We start from the raw sequence: 12,640 nt of genomic DNA, 5'->3' as shown, positions 1-12,640 counted from the left end.
GCTCACTGAATCTCCGCCTCCCAAGTTCAGGTGATTCTCCCGCCTCAGCCTCCTGAGTGGCTGGGACTACAGGCATGTGCTACCAATACAAATAATTATTTGTATTTTTAGTAGAGATGGGGTTTCACCATGTTTGCCAGACTGCTCTTGAACTTCTGGCCTCAAATAATCCACCCACCTTGGCCTCCCAAACTGCTGGGATTACAGGCATGAGTCATGGCACCCTGCCACTTATGGATACTCTTGAGTCAATTGATTTCTTTTTTTTTCTCAAGCTGAACTAGCTTGCACTTTGTTTTTCCTTACTTTCAAGTACTAATAAATATTTTTCCAGTTTTTGTATGATTTTGCTCAAATATTTCAAATATATTTCCTGGAAGCCTATTTTTCCCCCTAAACCATTCTTGATTTGGAAACTATAAATATGAACAAGAGGCAACATTCTTGAACTTGCGGGGCTTACATTTGGGAGAGTACAGTGAGAGTGATTTGCATGAAAATAGAAAATACAGAATTTTAAAAAATAAATAAACTGGTTTTTCAAAAGGAGCTGCAATGAGGAAGGTGTAGTTAATTTTTTTTTCTTTGCATTCTACCTGAGCAGATGTTCCACACCTCTGTACCCCTAGTCTTTTCATCTTAGTAGGAGCGTTCTGCAGACTTCAGCACAGCTCACTTGCACAGCCAAGGTTTTTGCAGAAAAAGGATCATCCTGTGACTTTGAAATGCTAAGAAAACTGTTCTCTAAGATCATCCAGATTCTATGCACTTCAAAGGATTTTGTTTTGTTTTCTCATCAATTCGTCAATGTAGGTTTTACAGTATTGAAACCCTATCGTCTTCCATTAGGCTGAGTTGAAATGAAAGCCCTTTCGTGTTTGGGATGTCTTTCACCCACTTTGTGGTATGGGCATGTGATTTCTCATTTGTGTCCCATCATTAGTTGAAGGACAGTAGCTGTGCTGTCTGAACATTGCATCACAGTGTTGAGCAATGGTTAACAATAGATGAAGCAAAGGTGTGTCTTTTTTAAACCACCGTATTTTAAAGAAGAAAGGACTTCACGCTGGAAGAATGCAGCATCTGCGGTGCACTCGTGGCTAATTTGGCAGATTCAGAAATTAGTCAAATCAATTATGCAACAACATGAAGACCAAATCTCTAGCTCGTTCAACCATATTCTGTCTTCCTACCATCTGTGTTAGCCTCCTGTGTTTCTGGAGGAAAAATTCAAGTGGCTTCAGGAAGCTATTCTTTCCTCTCTTATTTTGCTAATAGTGAATGAAAGCGCTTTGGCAAAGAAGTCAGGATGATAACAATATGCTTAGACACAGATTGATAGCCTTCTCTCATCATCTCTCTGGCTCCAGATCCATGAAGCAGAGGAAGAGAAATCTGTAAGCAGAGGTAATGAGTGGAGGCTGACAGATGACAACCCCAAACTAAATAAAATTTAATGCTTTATAGACATTTCTCTTTGGCCTTTAATGAGCTGCTGCTGAGTCAGGTGTTGTCATCTCCACCTGAGGCTCACAATAGGTACTGAGTGGTCAGCAAAAGATTAATAAGACACAAGATGAGAAAATTGAATGTTTCATGCTAATGCTCTATATCCAGCTCCTCTTTATGAAGGTATAAGTGGAAATAAAAATTGGATGCTATTTTTATACCATCTAAGGAAGAAGTATTTTATGACATGTTGAGCCAAGGTACTTCTGAAGGTACTGGCACAAAACGCACTATGAAGAAGTATAATTTATTATTTCTTTGCATTTAGGACACTTATGTCACCCACTCCTGATCATCTGATGTCCATGCCTCATTATACCTGTGATGGTTAATTTTATGTGACAAATTAAATTGACTGAGCAGGAGTGCCCAGACACTAGTCAGTGTGTATTCTCCATGTGTCTACAAGGATGTTCCTGGGTGAGAATGACATATTAATTGGTAGACTGAGGAAAGTAGATTGCCCTCTCTGATGTGAGTGGGACTTATCCAGGCAGCAGAAGAATGGTAAAATCTTTGATACTTTATAGAAAGTTTATAGGGACAGTGTCCCAAGTAAATCTGCTGTTTACAAATGGGTGACTCATTTTAAGAATGGAGGCAGTGATGTTAAAGATGAAGCCTATAATGACAGACCATCTACATCCATTCCTGAGGAAAAATATGTATCTTGCTTATGCCCTAATTGAAGAAGACTGATGAATAGCAGCAGAAACAACGGACAGCACCACATTTCAAATTGTTGAGCTCACAAAATTCTGACAAATTGAAGTTGAGAAAACCTATTCAATGGATACGAAAACCATTACACTCAGATCAGCTGCAGACAACAGCAGAGCTTTTAATGAATATTTTAAATAAGTGGGATCAAGATCCTGAAGCATTTCTTCAAAGAACTGTAGCAGGAAGCAAAATATGGAGTTCCCAGTATGGTCTTGGAGACAAAGTACAATGGCTACCAAGAGCGGAAGTGGTCCAGTCTAAGCAAAAGAGAACCAGCCTAGAACAAAGGCCATGGTAATCGTTTTTGCGGATCCTCAAGGCCTTTTGCTTCTTGACTTTCTAGAAGGCCAAAGAACAATAACATATGCTCATTATGAGACTGTCGTTGGAAAGTTCACCAAGGCTGTAGCAGAAAAAATCCCCAGGAAAGCTTCACCAGAGAATATTGTGAAGATACTCTCTATCACAATAGTGTTCCTATTCATTCCTTTCCTCAATCCAGGGCAGTTTCATGAGAGTTGTGATGGAAAACACGAGACATCCACCTTACATTCCCGATTTGGCTCCTTCTCACTTCTTTTTGTGTCTTAATGTTAAATATTCTTAAGGGGTGTTCATGTTTGGTCGGTTAATAGTGTAGAAAAGACTGCATTGACAAGGTTAAATTCCCAGGACTCTCACTTCTTTAGGGATGGATTAAACGTCTGGTAGCATTGTTTTTCAAAAGTGCCTTGAACTTGATGGAGCTTATGTTGAAAAACAAAGTTTATCTTTTTAATTTTTATATTGTAGTTCCATTTTCCATGAACTTTTTGAAGTCCCCTTATGTATTTGTGTGTACTTATGTGTGTGGTATGCATGTATGTACACACATATATGCACATGCACACACCCCATTGGTTCTATCCTTTCAGTGTGCCCATACATAAATTCTATTCATTGTGTTTCCCTGGAGACCCTGACTAACGCAGTACCCAAGAATCTCTGCCCTAAGACTGGCCCGCATATTTTGAAGGGAAACAATGGGCATGAAGGGACAAAGGAACATTTCTAGCTTTTAGATGTTCTCATCCTCTGCTTCTTCCTTGGTGCTCCTCTCTTGACAGAGGACTTGTGCTAATCTACATAATGACCCTCAGGAATATCTGTGTTTTCACCCATGTCTTCCCTCCAACATCCTCATCATGAAGCTATATAGCTTTATGTAGTTATCAAGACCCTAAAACTGGATTTTTGCTGTTGCTTCAAACCCAGAACACCAAAAATACTTCCAGAATTGTCAGTAGCAAGTGTATCCAGAAATAATTTTATAGCATAAGGACAATTAAACACATTCAATCAATTCAACCAAGCAGTGATATGGCAGTGTATGAAATCAGTAAACATTGAGGGACAGAGGGAAGGAGGAAGGCAGAAAGGGAGGGAGGGAGGGATGTTGTGCTTGCTTAATCTAAGCCATTACTTCTGTGATGTAATGTCACTTAGATAAGTTCACGATAAGATCTTGCCTTCAAAAGGTAACAAACCAATGAAGAATGGGGATTCATGCACCCCTGACTACAGTATAATTTTCTTGAGGAATTCTGATAGTCCATATGCTTACTAGTGAATCTACATGATTCCTAGTTTACATTAAGCTAAACATTCCAAACTGTTAAGCAAAACCTTGCTTCCCTAATACAAGTAGATGTCTGACTGTGACTCAAATAGCTTTCACACTGCACACCAACTCCAATGATAAAGCTGACGATTTCGGGCTGGGCATCGTGTTCCAAGTTTGCTGAAAAGAAGTGTAGGAGGAAAGAAGACGATTCAAGAAAGGGTGCTTAGATGGCATCTCCCTTTGCTCTGTGTGTTCAAACATGATGACTAAAACCCTAACAGAAGCAATCGTGTCTCAGGAGCTTACAAATACTGCCTTCCCATATGTCCATCAGAATCCTCTACTAATTATTCCTGAAATGAAGATCTACGTAATTCAAAATAAGTTACGTTTATCGACAAAACTCACTTGTGAACATACATTTTTTTCCCTATCAGAATTATCTTTCCTACAATGTCTAAGTTTAATATCAAATTATAATGTCTCAAGCACTGGAGTAAGTGCCAATACCTTTTATTCACTCTTCATATGATTGTCAAAATAATAGTATTATTTCTATTTTACAGATGAGAAAAAAATAAGGCTTACAATGTTATGTAAACAAACTACCCAAGAGCTAGTAAGCAAACAGACTGCAATTTGGTCTCAGACCTTTTGAACTCCAGGAGATGGTTCTTGATATCAGACCATGGATCCTGATCTTCTATTCATATATCAGTGGACATCTAAGGAAAGGATGAAGTGGTGCATAAATCAAATTGAAATAAATTCAGCTCTCTCTTTGTTCTTTCATCAGTTTGTCCACTTACCATGTATACTTGTACTTTGCACCTGTTATTGAGCAGACTGTCACAGACACATGTATTAATCAAGGTTTAGTTTATTATTTAAACAACTCACAAATGTGTCCTTTGAACTGGTGTCATTTGCTTTTATGTCTGCTTCCCCTTCCTCAAGATTTTTATTACATTCCTGCCCTTTGCCCATTTGACTGGACTACTTAACTCCCTTAACCCTTAATGTCTAATCTCCAGGTGGAGTTGAAGCCTCATCTCCTCCAATAAACCTGCCCTGGGCACCTCTGCCCTCCTGAGATAAATAACATGAGATGCAGCCCAGTGATTAGCTGTTACCTAAATATTCCTATTTGTTTAATTTTTTCTATATGGACTGTAAGTTTATGGACAACATTATACATAAAACATTTTTTCTTCATTACTATTACAATACTGGGCTACCACAATAAATTATCACAATAAATAATTACTTAATTATCTATTAAGTAAACTCAGAATAATTTTCAATGAGACATATGTCTTGAAAGTCATATTTCTTTAAGCCTTAAGTTGCCCCTCTTGAGACCAGTACTTTAAGACATTGATGTAACTGGGATCTTCCCAGTTGCATGGATTTTTACCTTTCCAACCTCCAACCTTGCTTGACATCTCCCAGTACTAAAGAGAAGGATTCCATTACTTGGAAACTGCATTAATTTCTCCTTTTAACAATCATAAACTCTGGAACGCCACAAGGAAACGGGCAGCTGGTTATCGAAAGGAATTTTTATGCATTAAAACATAATTTTTTATTTGGTTTTTAAAAAATACTTTAAAAAGCTGATAATACATCAACCTAATGTGCTTTTTAAAATACACTTTTACCAAATGTACCAGGCTTAAAAAATTGGAGGAGAATTTCTCTCTCTCTCTCTGTTTTTTTTTTTTTTTTTTTTTTTTTTTTTGGTCTATGGCTAAGATTTTTTTTTTTGCTTGCACTCTGGAGCCTTGTATCTTATTGAGATTTGATGGTAACCTCACAGGTACCTTATTAATAATGAACCAGAGGGGCTCACTGGAGCTTCTGTTTGGAGTAATAAATCATACTGTAAGTAAGTGCCCTGTTTGCAGTTTTAGAATTCAGAGGAATGAAATAAGCAAGATTGAGGGTCTGGGGGGTGGTCAAAGTGATTAGGGGTGGGGGTTGGCCTTTCATGGGAATGACACATGCTTATGGTTATTAATTACTTTTACATTTACATTGCTAATTGCTGTTATTCTTTCCATTTACAGTGTAATTCAATCTAAAAATTAAAGCTTCAAATGTCAGGTCCAGATATTACACTGTGCCTCTTCCCAAGGAAGTTTATATACACAGTTTAGGTTATATGAAATGACAGATTATAAGGCAAGCTTCAAGGTGACTAATGATTCTCAAGGCAGAAAATTTGCTGCAAGGGAGATTCCAGGGGATTACAAAAGAGAAACAAGATCATGAAAAGTTAACATGTGGATTTTAACTCGTCATTTAACCACTATGCATTTCAGTTATCCTATTTAACAGAGAGCGTCTGATAATTACGAATGATAATTACTCCTGTAATTAAAGTAAATATGTTTTTTAAATGGCCTATGTTCTAGGGGTTCTGTGCCTTGAACTGTGCTGGGTGATGAAGGTGATGGAATGTGTGTAACACGTTTTCAGTCACGTAAGCCCCTAGGCTACGTGGCGCAGTTGAGTGTTTCCTGAATAACTTGGATATGGACCTCTGGAAGAGTTTGAGAAACAAGTGGACTCCTCCCTCTCGCACATGCACATAATTACCCATGGATTCAATAGAACCTGTGAACAAATAGGCATGGGGGTGAAATAATCGAATTCTTGGATCTCTGCTTTAAGGGATCCTGGAATGGTAATGGCAGGTGCATGGGCAAGCTGACCGGTGACCCAGCAGGATCAACACCAGGACACACTGGGTGTTCCCAATAGTGATTCCCAGTTACAGAGAAAAACTAAACCCTGTTGTTTAATTTTTAAGAAGGCAGGTAGATGGCTGATTTCATCTTTTAGTTAAAATTTTCAACCCCTCAAAAAAATATCCTTTATTTAAGCATTATATAACAACCTTTAATAGGGCAAATGTTATTAATTATCACGAGAGTTCATTCCTTGATAGTAATAGTTGAATAAGGAACTATTGTAAATGGAAACACCAGCTTCCCAGGATTTCCTCCCACACTTGGGGGCCTGGAGCGAGGAGCCGTTTTGGCAATTCTTCCACTTCCTCTTGTGGTTAGGAAGCTCTGTGTGATCAGGGCTACATTCCTGAAGGAGGCCAAATTCTGCCATAGTCTACCATAAACACCTTGAAGCATCATATTTACCCTTTACTTCCCATCACAAACACTACTTGGAGCTTTATAATTATCTAAGAGGAATTTAATTGGAAAATTTAACATACCATATATTTAATTTTTAAAGATTAGAAGACGGAGGCCCTGGCAAAGATAGCAGCTCTTCAAAGTCTCTAGTCGGCTTGAGAATTGAAAATGAAAGTAGTTGCATGCTCTAGGAATTGGGCTCCATGTAACCACTGCGAATGCAGTTCCCTGGGATTTAGCAAATCTGTTGTAAGAGCTTTCAGGCAGAAAGCAGCCTGAAAACATCATTACCGGCCTCTGCTAGAGAGAAGTTTCTTAGTAGATCTAACAAAAGTTCATGTCTAATGGATGTGTTCTTTAGTGCCTCTCGGTAAGGCAAGATACCTTTAACAGCATCTTTGAAATTATAGTACTTTGTTCTAGTTTCATAGTAAATGCTCTGATGGCAGTGTGGGCTCTCTTGGGTTTCTTCCTTCTTTGCTGTGAAAACATATACCTTGTTATTATCATTGTTGTTAAGAAGTGTGAGATCGTAAGTTTCTACCCCATCGTCTATGCAGGGCAGAGGCAGTGAATCCTGCTGGAGTGTAATAACAATCTATAAGTAAACCAGTTGTGGTAAAATCTATCAAAAATGTGGCAATTTATGAAAATATATCCCTCAAGCACACCAAAGTTGTCATCAAAGTGAGTTAACTGACAATTAACTCACATCTTGCATAAAGGGTTCGGAATTCTAGTGTAAAAATAAAACTAGCTAATGCCTATCTACTGTTTATGAACAATAAATCAGAAACAAAAAAATGAACATGCCACTTGGTACTTTTCAATATATGTTACCATCTTATGGAATGCTGCTGTTCAGCCTTCCGATTTAGAAAGATGACCTTCAAAGGAGACCATAATGGTGATATTTTTGCCTACAGATATTTATTTAAAATTTCAGCCAGTGAGCAGTTGTTTGGTGTCCACTGTGTTCCAGGAACTGGGTCACAAAAAACAGGACAATTTGTTAACAACTATTAGCACTGCTTTACATTCCTGCTACCATTATCCTTAGTAGGTATATATTTATATTTTAAGGAAATTATTTACTTTTTACATTAGCATTCAGTTATTTGCCTTTTGACAAATTCACCTATACCTCAGTAAAAGCATGTAGAGGATTCTACATATACCTCAAAGCCACAGAGTGACATGGTCAGGAAAGGAGGTGACATTGGTAAGGGATATTTAGATTTTAATTATGTCCATCCTATTGGTGTTTTACTTTTTTGTTTGTTTTGTTTTGTTTTGCTTTGACTGAGTCTCGCTCTGTTGCCTAGGCTGGAGTGCAGTGGGATGATCTCGGCTCACTGCAACCTCCGCCTCCTGGGTTAAAGTGATTCTCCTGCCTCAACCTCCTGAGTAGCTGGGACTATAGGTGTGCACCACCACACCCACCTAATTTTTGTGTTTTTTGTAGAGATGGGGTTTCACCACGTTAGACAGGATGGTCTCGATCTCATTACCTTGTGATCTGCCCACCTTGGCCTCCCAAAGTGCTGGGATTACAGGTGTGAGCCACTGCATCCAGTCTGGTGTGTTCTTGTTCTATTTCACCAGCTCAACTGATGTGTTTCTCAAAAAGGAAAGAGAGAGAGGGAGAGAGAAAGGGAAGGAAGGAAGGGAGGGAGGGAGGGAGGAAAGGAGGAAGGAAGGAAGGAAGGAAGGAAGGAAGGAAGGAAGGAAGGAAGGAAGGAAGGAAGGGGAAAGGAAGGAAAGGAAAGGAGAAAGGAAAGAGGAAAGGAAGGAGGGGGCAGGGAGTAGGAGAGAAGAGGAGAGAAGAGGAGAGAAAGGGAGGAAAGGAAAGACGAAAGGAAAGGGAAAGGGAAGACGATATCAAGAACCACCTTTGTGCCCTGCCTCCTAGTCCTGAACTTACTTCTCCTCTGAGGAGCTCCTACAGCTTTTGCCCTCTTCGGTACAGAAGGCTGCCCATCATTCCAGCATTCCCACTCTCCTGGGATTCTGAGGAGTCTCTTGAACTTTTCCGACTGACGGAGGCAATAACTTAATGTCAACTCTATAGAGTGTATAATTTATATAGTCACGGACAGTACAGAATAATTTTCCTCTGCCCAGATTTGTCCACTCAGCTCTCAGCCAACCACTTGCTCACTAATCTTGATGACAACGCCATGCTTTGATGTGCACCTTTGCTCTTCCTGGAAAACCTCTACGCACTTCAGCATGGCTAACACTCAGTTTACCCATGGAACTTTCTCTCGCCCTCCATGCCTTTGAGAGCAATGCTCTCCTAAAATTAGAGTTCATCACTTCCACCTCTTTTATGTTTTGAAAATTTTCTTCACTTATATAATTCAATAACTATTTACCAAGACTACTCCAGATATTATAATAAAAATTATGAAACAGCAGTAAATTTTAAAATGAAAATGTTTCTGCCTTTTTTAAGCACATAATATATTGTGTGAAATAACACAATAGACCAAAAAAGAAGTAGCATATATAGTAATTAGTACTTTGGAGGAAAATAAATTGGAACAGAGAGATCCATTTGAGTATTGTGCAGTAGTAAAGAGGGTGATCAGGGGATCTTTCATGGAGAAGAAAATACGTGAAAATCTGAAGGATATAAAATTAAGCAAACATTTCTCAAGAAGCTATCATACTTCTAATCCCTAGATTCTAAAACAAATAAATAAATAAATAAAATGGGTTCCTTATCTCTATGTGATTTATATCCTATGTCAAGCATTAAATACCTTAGAAGAAAAACTCTACTTATTTTTAACTTTAGCAACCAATACAGAGGCAGTTTCATTGTGCTTATAAAAGATTAGATAGAGTTAGATGTGAGAGCAATTGAATATTTTTCACATTTTTAAAAAATTTTAAGTCTTAGACTCTCCAGAAAAAGGTTGTAAAAGAGACAGCATTGATAATTTGATAGTCCAAGTGCTCCCTCCTAAGTTTCAGACCTCTTTGATGTTGTCAGGGACAGACAAATAGTTTCATTCGGTAAAAAATGAGTAGATGTGACACGTGTCACTTGTGAGCCAAGGCATTTAGGAGACCATGCATAAGCCTCCAGCTTTCTCTCCTCTACCTTTGGCAAGCTCAAATTCATGTGTTGAGACAGAAAAGTCAAAAATGGGGTACCTTGGACCACTGGATAGAGAAAAGTCCTACTAGTTTATAGCAGATTCTTTCAAGAAAGAAAACTTGTTTTGTTAAGTAATTAAGATTTTAGAAATTATCTGTTACCATAACATTGTCCAATCTATTTTATATTATTTTATTGAGACAGAGTTTCCCTCTGTTGCCCAGGCTGGAATACAGTGGTGCGATATTGGCTCACTCCAACCTCTGCCTCCCGGGATCATGCAATTCTACTGCCTCAGCCTCCTGAGTAGATGGGGTTACAGGTGCCTGCCACCATGCCATGGTAAATGCAATGAACATTTTATTCAACCAAATTCTGGTATGTGTAATACTCTTGATCACTCACTTTTTCATTGGCACCTATTTTCTTGTCCATGCCTTAAGCGCCAGTATCCCAAGGGCATAATCCTCAATGCATAAATCCATTCACTGTACACTTCCCAGGGATCTAATCCGCTCTTGTGATTTTAACTGCCACCTACATGGCTAATGCCACTTAGATCTTATTTATAGCCATAACTTGTCTTCTGAGCTTCAGACACATATGTGCATATTGCTGGTAAACATATGTAATATTTGTATTTTTAGTAGACATGGGGTTTTGCTATGTTGGCCAGGTTGATCTCAAACTCCTGACCTCAGGTGATCCACACCCCCTCAGCCTCCCAAAGTGCTGGGATTACAGGCCTGGGCCACCATGCCCTGCCCAATCTATTTTTATCAAAAGAGAGTTTCAGCATATCATTGTCAGGAGTATGTAATCAGTAGTTTTAAGCATCACCAATTAAGGTCTGGTAGAAATAGAGCTGAGTTCACTGGAAGTTATCAAGAATTATATTGACAATTTTTAGTTCATGAAAAGTTACTTCTAGGAATTTAAAGAGATTTTCCAAAGCTACTCGTGTGGCTTCTAGAGACTCTGTAATAACAAATATGACAGAGAGCCCCAGCTAGTTTCTTTGAGTCTTTAGTTGCTGTTCCTTCCCTGGGCTGCATGGTATAGAGGGTTAAGGAGAAGTTTCTTTAATTTGTGTCAGGGAACTGAGGGGGCTTAGAGAACAGAGACACTTGCTGCCTCAGGAGGGCTTATGTCAAGAATACACACTAGAGTGGAGAGTTTATTCTCATGAATTGAACAGTGTACCTAGCTGTACTGTGAACTCCAGGATAATGGAAACTTTAATCTGTTATTCCCCCACATTCCTCACAGCACTGAGCAAGAGAAGGGTCAGTAGATAATTGATGGCTGTATTTGTTGGTTGGTTCATTAGTTGCGTAATTGAAAAAGCAGTAAAATAAACAAAAGAAAGCAACCCAGACTGGTGATAGCACATTTTTCTTTTTTTTAGATTACTTAGATCTCAGAATTTGAATCTGGAATTTCTGAATCCTAAATTAAGTAGTTATTAAACTTTCCCTGCTCTAGACTCTGAGACCAACTAGTTGGTATAAAGTATCTATTTGCAGATACAATAAATTAACTCTAGATGATGTGAGCAGAAAAGACAGGTGAGTGGAGATCCAGAGTTAGGGATGTGCTTAAGTCACCTGCAGACCTGCTATAGTGAGGACACCACCACCAGTGAGGACCCTGGGCACTATGCACTATAGCTGACACCATCTGTGCTCCCAGCCTTGAGCACTGGAGATCACCAACAGCAGCTGCCCATTCTGCCCAGGAGGCTGTTTTCTCTGTACCCTCTTCCTCTCAAAGCCTGTTCTTAAGATTTCTTGTGTGGCCTTTATAGCTAGTCTTCTAAAAATAGTATATTCCATTTGCTGGATTAATTTGTTCACCTCACCTTCACTTTGCAACCCAAAGCAGTTGGCTTCTTTCTCCACTGATGCTGCCTTTGGCTAAGATCTCAGTGACTTTCTAACTGGTAAATGCAATGAACATTTTATTCAACTGAACTCTGGTAAGTGTTATGCTCTTGATCACTCCATTTTTCATTGGCACCTATTTTCTTGTCCATGCCTTAAGCGCTAGTATCCCAAGGGCTTAATCTTCAGTGCATAAATCCATTCACTCTAGACTTCCCAGGGATCTAATCCACTCTTGTGATTTTAACTTCCGCCTACATGGTTAATGCCACTTATATCTTAATTTATAGCCATAACTTGTCTTCTGAGCTTCAGATGTGTATGTGCAAATTGCTGGTAAATATCTGTAATTAAATATATCACAGGAGCTTTGAAATTACATATTTTAAACTCAACTTATCCTGTACCCCAAATGTGGCTGTCTTTTTGTGTTCCCTGGATCACTGAATTACATCATTTTTCACCCAGTGTCCCTGCTAGGAACTTGGTAGTCATCCTTCAGTTTTTTATCTTGCTTAGCTCCAAAAAAAATCAAACAAGTCTCATATCCTGGAACTTTGTACATTCCTTTGGATCTATTCAGTTATAACTAATAATCCCTTAACTCAGGGTTTCACAGTAATTTTCAATTACATTTTGATATAGTCCCAAATCT

This window comes from Cebus imitator, unplaced genomic scaffold, assembly GCF_001604975.1.
Source record: "Cebus imitator isolate Cc_AM_T3 unplaced genomic scaffold, Cebus_imitator-1.0 Scaffold1, whole genome shotgun sequence".
NCBI lineage: Eukaryota > Metazoa > Chordata > Mammalia > Primates > Cebidae > Cebus > Cebus imitator.
The sequence above is the reverse complement of the archived record's forward strand: the minus strand, read 5'-3'. Positions refer to the sequence as shown.